The sequence below is a fragment of the Triturus cristatus genome, chromosome 6 (assembly GCF_964204655.1).
Source record: "Triturus cristatus chromosome 6, aTriCri1.1, whole genome shotgun sequence".
NCBI lineage: Eukaryota > Metazoa > Chordata > Amphibia > Caudata > Salamandridae > Triturus > Triturus cristatus.
This window is the reverse complement of record NC_140589.1, coordinates 93175091-93189869: the sequence shown is the minus strand read 5'-3', so window position 1 is coordinate 93189869 and position 14779 is coordinate 93175091. Positions and strand designations below refer to the sequence as shown.

General features: G+C 45.9%; 1 protein-coding gene across 3 annotated transcripts in view; it reads left to right on the top strand.

Annotated features, from left to right (window-relative positions):
- Positions 1-14779, top strand: part of LOC146813813 (beta-1,3-galactosyltransferase 2-like) — a 139882-nt gene that overhangs the window by 60431 nt on the left and 64672 nt on the right. Inside the window, exon 1 of one of the 3 annotated variants that reach the window (XM_085610271.1) lies at positions 6885-6945. The exons of the other annotated variants lie outside the window; for them this stretch is intronic. The gene's annotated coding sequence lies outside the window, so the exon portion shown is untranslated. Of the gene's footprint in view, positions 1-6884; positions 6946-14779 lie in introns of those variants that run through there. 3 annotated transcript variants of the gene reach the window in all.

The following is a 14779-nucleotide window of genomic DNA, read 5'->3' as shown; positions in this document are numbered from 1 at the left end:
TAGCACACACTGCTACCTAGAACAGCACTTGGACGTACGGAGAAAGAGAGATTGGGAAGATAAACAGGGAGGCGGTATCCGCTCCCACTGCAGCCCGGGCCACACTCAGAGGAAGGAAGCTGAAAGCGGTTGTAATTTCATCCTGAATCCTGAAAAACGTAACTTTTCTATCTTATATTAACCTAAAATACCTCTTAGTAGCAACGTTTCTTTAAGTTTTCTTTCACAGCTGTTTATTACTGATATGGCTTAGCACTTTGATGAACACTTGGGCCACGCCAATTCACATCCCAAAATGAACAAATAGAGACATGAAGGCTGAGAGGGGGCTACAGAAAGCAAGAGATTGATACAAGATATATCTAGGAAAATAGAGAAAGTTCGAGAGAAGAGTGTGAGAAAATGGGAAATAGAACGAGTGAAAAAATCCTGAGAGATGCGAAGGGCGAATTGCAGGAGAGGGGAGAGAAAAAGAGCGCATCGAAAGAAGACAGATGAAGGGACAGAGATGGAGCGATAGATAAGAACACAGAATGGGTGCATAAATGAGTAGAGGGAAAGTAAGGAAAAGAAGATAGAAAGAAAAGAGAAGAAAAGCGATGGAGTGTGACAAACCGGGAGCACGAAAGGGAAAAGGAGAGTGAGTAAAATCGGAATATAGCCTTAGAAGAAGGAAATGGTTACCTTTATGTAGAACCATAGAAAGGAAGGCAGATTAAGGGGGGTGTCAAGGTGGGGAAGAGGGGGCGAGAAGAAAAGAAAAGAGAGCGGGGAGTCGCGGGTGAAGGAAATAGATTAACGGATATCCCGAACTGAATGAGATGCCAAATATATCAGAAACGTTCGGCTTACTTCGGAGAAGTTTGCGCATTGGCTTCGTATGGTTCCTCTGGGTTGCCATCTCTTTCCGACATATTGTCCGCAGGACGCAGGGAACCGACCGGGGAAAGAAAAGAACCCCGGCAGAGATGGGTGAGTGTTGATAGGGTACCTGGGGCGCTTGTATGCATGGAGGAGTCGGGAGAGAAGCGGGAGGTAATACATTAGATAATAAAGATAATACATTCTGCGCTCATCTTACAGAGAAAAAAGCGTGTAGAAACTCTTGCCACCTGAAAGTCAACAGATGTTTGGAGGCCCCAATGTTGATTGGGCGCCGCGAGTAAACAACATTAGAGACAGGCTGCCCGAGCGTAAAGAGTGACTCCAGGCACCTGTAGACCACCAAAATAAAATGTGCGATGTGAAAGAATTCAGCAGCGGGAAAATTCCGCTGGGAGAAACGCTTGTAGACCAGACCCCGGAAAACCTATGCAGCAGCAGAGATGAGTTCAGAACCATATGTGAGGGATCACATGCACAGACAGCAAAGGGATTGAATCACAAGCATTGGCATAGTCAATAGGGCTCCCCTTTGGGACCTTATAAGTGTTTAGCCATGCAACAGTTGATGTTGTTGCACCAAGGATATTGTGCTGCATAACTGAATACTTATAAGGTCCCAAAAGCGGGACCTATTGGCTATGCCAATTGCAGATTACTGAAATATATTTTTATGTATAATATGGGTGACTGAGTGATAGGACCTGTATATTGCATTATATGTTTTTGTTAGTCTGAGAAGCCTACATAAATTGTATCTGTTTTTTAACAGTTGTAAAACAAACGGGACACTGGGGAAAACAGAGATGCTCCCAGGATCACACAGGGTGGCTTAGTATGAAGTGTCTGGCAAATAGCTTCTACATTTTCAGACCTGAACCAGTTGAGCCATTATTAACATCCATATTCAAAATCGCCAACAAGCTGTGCACAAATCGACCAGGCATATACCGGGAACGGAAGTCCAATTACAAAGCAGTGTCGGATCCAATGAAATGCGTCTTGTTTGAATGCACACCAAATTGAAGTTAGAACAAATCTGCAGACAGTGAAACTGAATTGCATGTATTTAAATGGCTGGGGGGCGGGAGATGAAACCACTGGTATGTCTCTCGGGAGTGTGAAACTGCCCCCTTTGCAAATACAATCAACACGTGTGTTTTAATGCAGCTGCTGATTACACTTCCTGGAAACCTGGCATTTTGTAGATGCAATGGGAGAGGAGGAGTTGAGCTGCAGGCAGAAGTGGAGCCCTGAGTGACACAAAGCCTTCTGGCTACCCTGAGCACACTTAATTGCAAAGCGCTCACTCCTCTTTGTGCATGAGTAGTGGGCGCTACAGGCTGGAGTCGGAATTCTTGTGAGGGGTGTCACTAATCAAAGGCTGTGTCTGGTAAGCAGCCTGGTCGGCTTTCCCCATCAACAAATAATTGAAAATGTAAGGACAACACAGTTCAAAAGGAAGTGAGCTACGAAGATAATCATACCTGTAAAAAAAAAAAAAAGAAACTCCACTGTCGGTGTGCTCCTGCTATAAGCGATGTGACTTTCCATGGCGCCTAAGCTGCATCATTTGTATTTAAAAGAAAATGGCAGTGTGGGTGATGGATTTCTCAAATATTTTCTGTGTATAGTAGATTCAGAAGTGCGGTATAACGCACTACATATAAATTAATGAATGCAGCAAGGGAGGTCAGCCGTCAATGTAAATTTTAAGTTATGCTGTCAAAGTTACTTTTATGCAGTTAATTTACACAGTGTCACAATCGCAGAATGTGTAAGCTATAATAACAATTTATTGAAAGTTTGAAATTACTTTATTGCTGATTAAGGGACATCTAATGCAATATCTGACGCTTTAGCTATAGCAAACAGATTTAAAACAACCCATTTCTAAAATAAAACAAAAATAAAACAGAAGCGCTGTAAAACAGTCCGTCTGCTAGCAGAGGCGCCTATGCAGACTCGGTTTGTAATAAGAAATAGCATCCGTCTTTCCCTGCTGCAAAGGCAAACTAATTATCAACAAAACATTCTTCAAAAAAGACTCCACGGCTTCCTCCGTCTCTGCGATGAGGCGGGGAGAGACGGAAGGGGGAAGTGCAATCCGAGGAGCCTCAAGGAAGCTGACTAGAAGGTAGGGGGGTGTGCGAAAAGAGCGGGGAGAGAAGGGAGGGTGTAATACAAACAAAGGAGCCAAAGCTATAGAGAAGGGAGAAGGGAGGGGGGAGTGGGAGCCGAGGAGCCATTAGATGCCAGCTGTGCAGGAGCCTCAAGGAAGCTGAATAGAAGGGGAGGGGGGAGTGCGAAAAGAGTGGGGAGAGAAGGGAGGGTGTAATACAAACAAAGGAGCCAAAGCTATAGAGAAGGGAGGGGGGAGTGGGAGCCATCAGATGCCAGCTGTGCACGTGCATGTGATCGTGCATTCAAGCTTTAGGCCAGCCAAAAGACTGTGGGTAGCACTTTGAAAATCCCACTTACAAAATGTCTCGCAGCAGAGCAGCGAAAGCGCTAGCTCAGGCGAGACCTAATAAAGGTGACAAGATGTACAGCCCTGTACTGGCAGTCGGATCAACTGGAAACATCTAGCGCTCCTGTGGAGTGTTCTTATACGAAGGGAAACGTAGTCCCTTTTCCATTTGCTAAATGGGACAAGGGGAAGGGCACAAGTAATAAAGCACTGCTCCCGACGGAGTGAACGACCCAGAAAAAGGAGGGACAAATAGCAAAATAACAAATAAGAAGCAAAAGTTTTTAAGGTACACTGAAAGGATCAAATTAAAAGCAGTGGGCTGGGCTGAAGCCCACAAAGAAGTATATACTAATGTATATACAAGAGGTCTTGAATGCTCGACCTAAAAAAGACAAGTGAGTGGGAAAAGGGGTACCAAACACTGGCCAAAAAGATATCACACTGTCCATTATAACGGGGACACCTGGCAACTCTCCTGCAAGTATAGGATAGGTATGTTCCAGCATCGTCTCACCTCTCACCACAATGTCACTTGTAACGACAGATCGGCATTCTCTCTTAAGTGTTCAGTTGCCTTTTACAGCTGCATGCTTACATATTTCTCTTAGTGCAGCATGTGTTTGTGTTTCTAAAAGAGAAAAGAAAGAGGAGGCATAAAAGAGGGTGGCACGCAACCGGGTTTCTAACAGACACCAGGAAAAAGACACCAGTAATTTCCCCTTGTGAATTGTCGGTGCCCAGTGCATTCAGCGCCCGCCTGTACACCTTCTAGCTTGGAAACCAGTACCGCGTGAGGGAGAAGAGAAACGAAACCGGAGGAGCACGAAGGTGGCAGGTGGAAGAAGAGATGCTGAACGGGCCCGGTAGCAGCAGGGAAGGCAGTAAAAAAAGAACACTGAGTTAAAAACAGAAGTCCCCAAGCAGAAAGTACAAGCATTTGCAATGCAACAGGTCTCGCATTTACGTGAGTTTGCGCTCTTGGCATTGTAAATGACAATGCCTTATATTTATATTTCCGTTTTCGAAAAAAAAATAAAACGCATTGTCATTTACAATGCGAATAGCTTAAAGTCACATAAATGCGAGACCTATTGCATTGCAAATGCTTGTTTGTTTTGCTTTGTTATGCCCTTATGCAGCAAGCACTTCCTCGTTTGTGTTACTGATTTGCTTGCTAGTATTTTTGGTGGCACTACAAAAACAATAAATGTAATAACCAAAAGACACTGCACAGCGCTCTGCTGCCTTTAAGCTAGGTATGGACAATAGAAATACCACAAGCATATATCCACATGCAGTGCAGCAGTGGAGAATGCATTTAGCCTGTGTGTATGTAGAGGAAGTAATGGGAAGGCTGCAGTCTTTACATGTTAAAACTATATCTGCACAGGGTTATAGCCCTGCTCTTGTCCACTTGTCAGTGTCGCCCTACGTTGAGGGCTTCATGGAGGTCCCCGAGGGTGGAACAAACACCCATTTGGTATGGTGTGTGAGTTAGGTGTTGCACAGAGAAGTTCCCAGAGTCTGGGAAGGTAAACCAGGGGGTGTGACATGAAGTTCTCGCTGGCTGCTTAGAGTGTTTGTTGACATGATTTTTGTAAAGTGCTTCATTGCTTTCATATGTTTTTCAAAACAAACATGCATTTGAACAGGCTTGTCTAATTCCAGTAAATATGTTGGCAAGAATGCTGAACATCTGTAGAAAGTGATTTATAGTAATAAACTTCCTGTTTTACTCTAAAGAGCTGCCTATAGTAGAGGTTTATCTTTCTCATTTGGAACCATAGTTGTGGGCAGCCATTGGGCCCAGGCCCTGTGGCCAATCTCCAATGCACACAATTAAAGGTTTCATCAGTGATGTTACTAATGATGTCATTTAACACACCATGAGTGATGTAATATGTGAGGTCATAAGCAGTGCATGACATGGACACAAGGTGTAGTTAGCCCACTAGACTATAACCGGTGAATTTCAGGGGGACTTTCAGTCTTTAAACATTAGTTCTCATTTAACTATAACTTCACTTTAACCTTTGTGTTTTCTATGAATTAATGAATACTGCACAAAGTATTTGCTCACCCATTGTATTTTTTCCTGCTTTCCAATTCCATCTGACATCATTTTTCGGTCATTCTTCTAAGCCCACCCCCGAATTTCCTCCTTACACTGACAGTAAACATTGGCCTGCTAATTAAATTATATGGGGTTTAACAATCAAAGTATTTTCTTTTATTACTTTTGAGTGCTAACATTACAATTAAATTATGCTTTTTCATTGATTATGCAGGTACCAGACCATGTCGTCATGTAATTACTTACATTAGCTTCACAAGAGTAGGTAAGAATAAATGACTTAGGGCCAGATATATTAATGTTGTTTTTTTTACCCATTCTGTGTCTATGAGAGAATGTGTTCATACATTTGGACCCACACATGGAACACAAAGGAGCATAACGAAGATTGACTTGGTCAGAAATGTTAACAAGAGCATCATCGGTGTTAAATAAATTGCTTCCTCATAAAGGATGCTAACTTATCCTGCACTACAACGCATCAAAACGTACTTTCATCCGTGTTAAATGATTCTCTCTCCTCCAACCAAGACATGTTCTAAATGTACTGAAATCTGCCTACAAGATGGTGAAAAACTGAGACTGTCCCGGCATTTCAAGGACACGTGATCACCCTATCTTTTGCTTTTCCCACCCCTATCCATCACACTTTTTTTTGCAGTCTTTTCATTGGACGGCCTGCCAGTTTGCTGGTCTGCTCCTTTTTAACTGGGCACGTTTGCACAAAGTGTATTCATTTTGTTCTATTTACTGCTCCATGACAGGTGTCGATCATCTAGGAGGTAACATTTTAAAAAATGGCGGCTGCCTCATGCAGTAACTATTGTTTTTTTTGTTTTTTTGCTTAGTCGAACACCGTCGGTAAAAAAAGCATTGGCGAGGCCGGTAGATCTGCATTGCCTTCTAAATGAGACCTATTAACGTTACCAATGTTTCTTTCAGTTATGTTAATTGTCACATTTCCAAACGCTCGGAGTTTGAAAGGTAAGCAGAGATATGCTTTAACGGGTATGAACTGCAAACACAATAGCATTTGATGCACTGAAATGGTTCTTTCTTATTACAGCCCAAGGACATCTGAAACGCCAAGTGAACGAGCCCCATAGCTCGCAGGTATCGGAATCTCTGGAAGCAGAGCGGCGGGTTCTGCGTGTGGAGAGGAGCTTATGATCTTTAACAAGGCGTGACGCATCTTCACGGAGCGCGCTCCCAGTAACCTATGTACGACAACTGACATCACCGACGCAGACCGAGGCCGCGGATACTATGGTAACCACGCAGCATGCGCAGAGACTGAATGAAGCCTTTAATTGCTTCTGCCACTTCCTGAGGCTCTGGCTACACGGCTCTGATTTGTTAAGAAGGAAACGAGGACTGACAGGAAGCAAGTGACAGAGTGCCGGGGGTGAGGGGGGTATCGAGCCCTCAATGGGAGACTAGTCACATTCCTGTTTACTACTCTATGCCTCCGTGGAGCTCTATGCCTCTCCCGCTATATAACAAGACTTATGGGCTGGTAAGTGTTGAAAAGCTGGAACATAAGAGAAAAAAATGTTAAAGCAGACGCAGGTTTGAAAGCCGTACAAGTGGGACAACTAGTAACAAAGGTGGCAAATCAAAACAAGGAAGACAAAAGTAGCGTGTTGGGCTCGAGCTCCCCGTGCGCCAGATTGAAGTGTCACTTTAATCTCGCTAAATACGGGCTTTGATGCGGCAAGGGGCAGGGGAGCGCATTCCAGGTGGGGGAGCGGACCCTTGAAGTAGGTGCACACGCCAGTGGGCTGAAGCGCTTCCCAAAAGTGGATTGCATGGCGGCACGATGCACGTGATTGTGCGCGTGCTCGCCATGCAATCCGCTTTTGGGAGCCCCTTACTAGAGTCTCGCATAGCGATTGCTATCGCAATAGCTAGGCGAGACCTAAAAAAGCAGAAGTAGAGAAGTCCTGGGGCAATGCCCTAAAGCCTACAAAGTACGTACAACAAATCTTCCAGACAGCTCAATTTCTGTCTAGGCTGACCTAAAAACTGCAGAAAAATGAAAACAGGTAAAATCAAAGCCTTAACATAAGGAGAGACAAATAGATACCCATTTGCTGGCTGATTTGTAGAGTGAAATAATCTGGATAAATTGCGGCTTCCCTGCATAAATTGTGTGATCTTGTGACCTGGCTTTTCAACGAAGCACCGCGAACATCCAAGAGCTGTGTAGGCAAATATTTTATTTCACAAAACCGTATTTTTTTCGTTATCGTGAATGAGAGCACTTAAAATATGTGAGTTCAGAATACCAGCTGTACAAAAATCTATTGTGTTTGATTTAATAGACTATAATGTTGCTCTATAATATTCTGGGACACGTAAGGGTTTAACAGGCTCTTAGTTCACTGGTGGTTCGTGTTTAAAAACTATCACTTAATAACCACTTCTCAGTGCTTGTGCTATAATGTGACATATAAGCTTTCACATGTTAAATAAATACACTATTTGAATTCTGAGGAGCCTGTATCATATTTTACGTGATGTTTTCAGGGTTTGGCTTGTGTACTGGCTCTAAGAGCCGAGCCATGCCCTTGGCTCACCTCTGGCTCGGCTCTCCTTGTTAATTTGTTGGCCTTCCCACCTGTAGGAGCAGCTCTGCATGGTACATGGGTGGCGTTCAGTTCGTTTTTTTCAACCACCGTCTGCGGGATTCTCACAATCAAGGGCCATTGCAGGGGACACTCAGTTTGGCTGCGTGCACAACGCTGGTTTCCCTCTTGCACTGTGTTTGCTGCCAGTCTGACATCAGTGCCCCTCAAGAATGTGAAAGATGCGCACCCTTGCACAAATTAAAAATGGTCCGATATGGCCAAAATGTTCCTGCAACATGTCTTCATACTTTGTTCTGTGGAACTCCTGTATTGAAGTAGCGGCGAGAGGGGGAACTTTGACAAATGCTTAATCCTGAAAATACAGATGGCAAGGAGCCCTGTGTTCACTCAGGTCTGGGGCGGGTCTGTGCTAAACCTGCGTGTTCCACGTGTGAGAGCGTTTTACCTCACACAGTACCCATTCGCATATTTTCTAGAAGCAAATCTATGAAAATCACATGAAGCGAAATACTGGTTTCCTTTTCATTATATGGATTTGCAGTCGGTGGGACGGATGGTTGTATTAGTGTTTGTACCTGCTTGACTAGGTATATTCTTTGGCTGTTAGTACAGTATCTAGCAGTCACTTTGAAAGTCATTGTTTTTGTGTTCTCGAGGCAGGTTAAGCTCGACTGCACACATTTCAGAGAGGGGTTGCTTGCTGAATACCTCTGTTTTCGGAACACTGCCGTTTTGGTGGATGGGCGAGACTGCAGCTTCTGTTACTGAGGTGGGGGAACCTCTGGGCAGGTCCTATTCTTTGTGTGTCTCATTGCTGCTACAAGAGTACTACACTACAGCCACTTACAACATCTCGTGCTTCATTGTGCTTATGTTGTGGGTGCTCCAGGTTGGAGACTGAAAAGCATGACCTCACACAAGGTCACTAACACAGGCCCTGTTCTTCTTTGTCAAACGCTGGTCATTCGATTCACTCTCTCACTGGGTGCTTAGAAGCAGTACCGGGCCACATTCAGCCCTTCAGCGGCATCAGGATCTCACCGGCCGCAGGAGCTCCCAGGCGGCGCACATCAGTTTCCTCAGGGGCCGCGTGGCTCGTTGCGTCATGGCAGCAGTGGAGACTTCTGCTGGGCGACCTCTTCCAGGTGGTGGCCTGAGATTGAGGCTCACTCCAGCACTCTGGTGGTGACTTGATTCACAGCAGGTCTCGCACCAACACTCCAGTGAGTGCTTGCAGGTTCTTCATGAAGCCGACAACCACACAGCCTCAGATGATGATTCTTTGGCGCAGTGGATGCAGGGGAGCTATCTGCGGCACAGGGTGCTCTAGGTGACCACCTCGAATCTTCACAAGCCCCTCCCAGGGCACTTATCGGGGCCACATAATCTTTAGGACTGGTGCTGACCCAACGGCACACTTGGGAGGCACAGAGACAGTCATCAGGTGCTTATCCAGTATTAGGGTATCTTTCATAGATTCACATGCCTGAATCATTCCCCGTCGTCGGGATGGGAGTCACCGGTAAATAACAAAGCAATGTCTAGAAGACATAGAGTAACAGGCCCCAAAGGGCCTTAGCTTAGCAAGCTATCCACGTCCTTATGTAAAAAGGACCAAAGTTTGGCCAGTAGCCAATCAGCTAGCACCACCCTCTAGAACCCTTCTGGAAGGAGCTCTAGTCCCTCAGATTTTCTACCGCACGTCGTGCTAAGGGAGTCTCCACTGAGCTCTGCTCATTGCTTCTGGATTTCCAGTGCTTTCTACTCAAAACTTTCTTGATTTGTCATGGCTGATGCTCCTAAGAAAGGACTCTTTAGATCCTGTGCTTCCTGTGGGAAGAAACGGCTTCACGTGGATGATCAGCATAAGGACTGTCTTTATTGTCTGTACCCCAGCCACAGCGCCAAAGACTGCAAGGTATGTCGTACCTTTTCAACTAAGACCCTGAAGGATAGAGAAGGGCGCCTTTTAATCTGGCTGCAAAGGCTGAAGGACAAGGACTCTGTGGTGTCCTCTGAGGAGAGTGAGAGTTCTATTATTTCTTCTCACTCCTCACGCAAACGACCAAGGGCGTCATCTCCGGGCCCTTCGTCGCAGCCACCTCTTAAGAAGACACACAAAAAGTCTTCAGAGGTTCTGGCCTCGCCTCTGCCAGGAATTTCCTCTCCTCCAGATGTCCAGGTTACTTTTAAAAAGCCAGTTTCTGCCCCGTCGCCGACGACAACCTCGTCGACGGTGGCTCCATTGACGAAAAGACCTCCATCGACGGCAGTCTGTGTAACCTCGTCGACGACGACGATATCTACTGTCACGTCCCATTCAATGACCACGTCAACGACGACGACACCATCGTCGACGGCAGGTAAAATGATCTCGTCGACGCTGAAGATCAGAAAATCGTCGTCGACAGCTAAGCCGCCGACGACATCGTCGACAGCAGGATCGTCGTCGTCAGCTCCATCGTCGACGCCCGCCTCATCGTCGAAGAAAACATCGTCGACGAGACCTTTGCCGTCAACGACAAGTACACCGTCGACGAGACCATCGTCGTCGACGCCGTCGTCAACGCCGTCATCGACGAAGAAACAATTCTCATCTTCCTCGCTGATGACGCCGCCGCCGTCGATGACTTCGTCGACGCTGTCTCACATGCCTATTACACCGCCTACCATTCTACCGTCGACGGGCCCGTCGACGGATATTGACTCTGAGACGCTCAATACATATGTGCACCTCAAAATCACCAAACGAGCACTAACTCCGGCCCTTACATCGCCCAGTAGGGTCTCCACCTTGCCGCCTGCTCAACTTTTTGAGGAGGAAGATTCAGAGGACGACAGTATGTTCCCAGCTGCGACAAGCCCTTCACAGCTACATGTGAACTACCAAGATACCTCAGACTGAGGACATGGACCAGGATTATCAACAGGTTCCACCTCCACAATACGTGCAGCCACCACCTTCCATGGTTTGCCTGCCTGCATCACTGGTCACGGATCTCCAATTCCTGATCACGGACTACAAACAGCGGTTTCCGACACCGGCGCCTCCTCCGACGCCAGTTGCGCCGCCAACACCAAGGCCAAGACTGGCGCCATTGGTACTACAATCAGAGCCTACTCCAACGCCACTTCCTCCCACAACAGATGAGGAAGATGAGGAAGAGCCTGAAGAGGGAGAACTTCAGGAGGTCCATTCTCATCATGACGAATGGGATGATTACATCCTTCCCTGCCCGACTTCTCCTGCCCCTACCACGGCCGACTCGCCTCCAGAGGATATTGACGGCTTCCATAACATTATAGAGAAAGCGGCCCAGCGCTTTCAAATTCCAATGCCCTCGCATCAACAAGACTGTTTCCTTTATGATTTTAAGGAACCCTTTAAGAAGTCCGTACGGCCAATTCCACTTATAGACTAAATTTGGGAACAAGGAATTAAAATTATGCAACATCCTTCCTCTGTTCCTCCAGTGTTACCACGCCTGGACAAAAAATTTAAAGCGCCAGACACAGCTCCGGCTTGTTTCACGGGCCATCCGAAGCCGGATTCGGTCATTACGCAGGCCGCACAGAGGAGGTCGAGCAACCCGGCTGCTCTATTGACAGCTCCACCTGATAAAGAGGGCAGGCGCTTAGACACCATAGGCAAACGTTTTTCTTCAATGTCGGCCTTAACAGTGCGGGCCTCTAACGCCCTGGCACTTTTGGGGCATTATAATCGTCAAATGTGGGCAGACATTGCACCATACATGGCAGACCTGCCAGAGGAATCCAAAGAAGATGCAAAAAAGATCTTGCTCGAGGGAGAAAGATCTGCCTCTGAAATAATAGGCTGTGCAATGGATATTGCATCCACTGGTTTCCGACAACTAGCGGGCGCAGCAGTTCTCCGACGCCAGGATTGGCTAAAGGCAACCTCCTTCAGACCGGAGGTTCAGACCAAGGTGTTGGACATGCCGTACGATGGCCAACTTCTTTTTGGCACCCACATTGATGAGGCATTACAGGGGATTAAAAAAGATACGGATACTGCCAGGGCATTGGGTACCTTACAATTCCGGAACCCTTCCTTTCGGGGTTCCAGGGGAAGAGGTCAATCCTCTGGTAGGGGAGAATTCCACCAACGCTCTTCATTTTCCTCCTCCCAGCAACACCATCCGCAATATCAACAGCCACAACAATCCGCATACACAAAGTCCTCCTTTCGTGGTAAAGGTGGACGCCAAAAGGGAACCGCCCGACTGCAATGACTTCCAACTACGGCCGGTCTCCACCTTCTCGCCACCCTCCGCATCACCTTCTGTCACCAACAGGCAGGACGTCCACTGCAATCAGCAGTTCGTGCCCATTCCACAAGGGCGATGTCTACGTTCATGGCACTGTTTGCAGGAGTGCCCATTGTGGACATTTGTAGAGCGGCCACATGGAAGACGCCGCATACATTCACTAGGCATTACTGCCTGGACATGGAGATCATGAAGGATGCTGCAGTGGGACAAGCGGTATTCCGTCATCTATTTCAATAAAGGTGAGCCCTTTCCTTTTTTCATCCCGCCATCCTGGTCTCTTTACACACATTTTGCACTGTTATGTTTACATTACCTGAGTCATGGTTCTCTGATACTTCATCTTTCACATGGATATGTTATTATCTAGTGACTGTATATTTACTGTACCTGCCGAAATGTGCTTTGTATTGCTTACTATTCTGATTCAGGCATGTGAATCTATGAAAGATACCCTAATACTGGATAAGGAACGCGTTACTTACCTGTAACTGCGGTTATCCAGTATTGGTATCTTTCATAGATTCACATGCAACCCACCCACCTCCCCTGGAAGGGCTCTCTTGGATCACTCAGTGATACAACTACTTAGCACTGTGCTTACGAAAATCTGAGGGACTAGAGCTCCTTCCAGAAGGGTTCTAGAGGGTGGTGCTAGCTGATTGGCTACTGGCCAAACTTTGGTCCTTTTTACATAAGGACGTGGATAGCTTGCTAAGCTAAGGCCCTTTGGGGCCTGTTACTCTATGTCTTCTAGACATTGCTTTGTTATTTACCGGTGACTCCCATCCCGACGACGGGGAATGATTCAGGCATGTGAATCTATGAAAGATACCAATACTGGATAACCGCAGTTACAGCTAAGTAACGCGTTCCTTACCTGACTTACGTCGGGCCTACTGCATGAGCACACCACTCCAGGTGCCTGGTGTCTAGGATGGAGATAAATGAAGACTTGCTTAGTGAGGCGCTGTAAGACAGACTCTACCCCAGGGTCAATTACACCAGTCCCTTCCATGATCCGCTCCACATGCAGAGTTGGTGCTTCCTTCCCTCACTCACAGATAGGATATCTTGGTACCAAGGAGAGTTCGGTAGTTCCTCCACCAGCTCGAACTCCAGGAGATGTTCCCTAGTCTCTGGGCAGTTGGCTGTCAGCGCAACACCAACATTTACTTAATAGTATTCCCTAAATACTCTGCACAGTACACTCTCCTCGATATAAGAGGCCACAACAGCGATGGGTCTTGAGCTCCCATTTTTATACCACTTTCACCAATGGAGGATGCGCATTTCTTGACTGCTTCCTTGGAACCAGTTTGTGTCAGTTCCTCTTTCATGTGTCCTGGCCAGCAGTGGCGGCTGGTGACATTTGAAAGTGGTGAGCGTAAAAGTTAGGGATGAAAGTTTCACAGAAAGCGCGCAAGGCGCGAAAGCCCGACCATCATAAGGAGGGTTCGAGGGTGCTCCCCCTGGAGAATTTTGAAAAAATAGTGAGCAAATAGTGTATTTTAAAGCAAATTTGAGAAAGCAAGGTTTATGAAGCACAATGATAGTGAGGACTTTATCTATTTAAACATGTTGCACTTAACTATGCCACTAGTATATATATATTATTTTACATTGGCTTTATAAGAACCCGTCTGACATTTTCTTCATGCAATTTAGTTATGACATCAGTAAAGACATGTAATATGTTAATGATGTAGCTGCAACAGCCGAGTATTTAGAATCATATATCTAAAACTGAACAGGTCTTTCCTTTTCCTAAAGATGGTAGGAAAACTTAAAATAAAGTGAGTAAATATGTGACAAGGAATTAGAACAAAAAAGATGGCGTGCGTGGACTTATGAAGGAGCGGGTATATCAATGCTGGATGCTCACACTGGTCGCTGTTCCCAATTACACGTTTATTTTAAACACTAACACCGTGACAACAGAACACATGGCTATGCGGGCCGTGGAAAAGAGAAAAACTATGTAGTGAACAGTATTAAGCTCCGAATGAATTGAAGCATGACAGAAACAGTGAAACACATCCTATCTTATTGCTATTTTTGGATACAGAAACAGCATTTTTTCAATCGGTCTCTGAGCTCAAAGTAAAGGCCGTGCTGATGTTTTGCATTTGTGTTCCGATGCGGCAGAAGTAGCCCAGGCATACTGTCCGTGTAGATTGGATTTCGTAGAATCTCACACTATCAAAGCATAGCTAAGCACATTGCCAGACATTATATCTATAATAATTACTAGGACTGCCATAATACCACAATCTTTCTACATTCACGTGATTCCTGTCACTGCCACGCCCAATCATGCAAGCAACACCGTCACCGTGGCCTTCAAACTATGCCATGCTGCGTCATTCATTTACCAGTGGGCTATCACTTTCTTTTTGCCAAGTCAAGTGCAACGCTGCAAACTGAGGCAAAATTCGCAGGGCTTTACAATTCTATTATTTAATTGCCG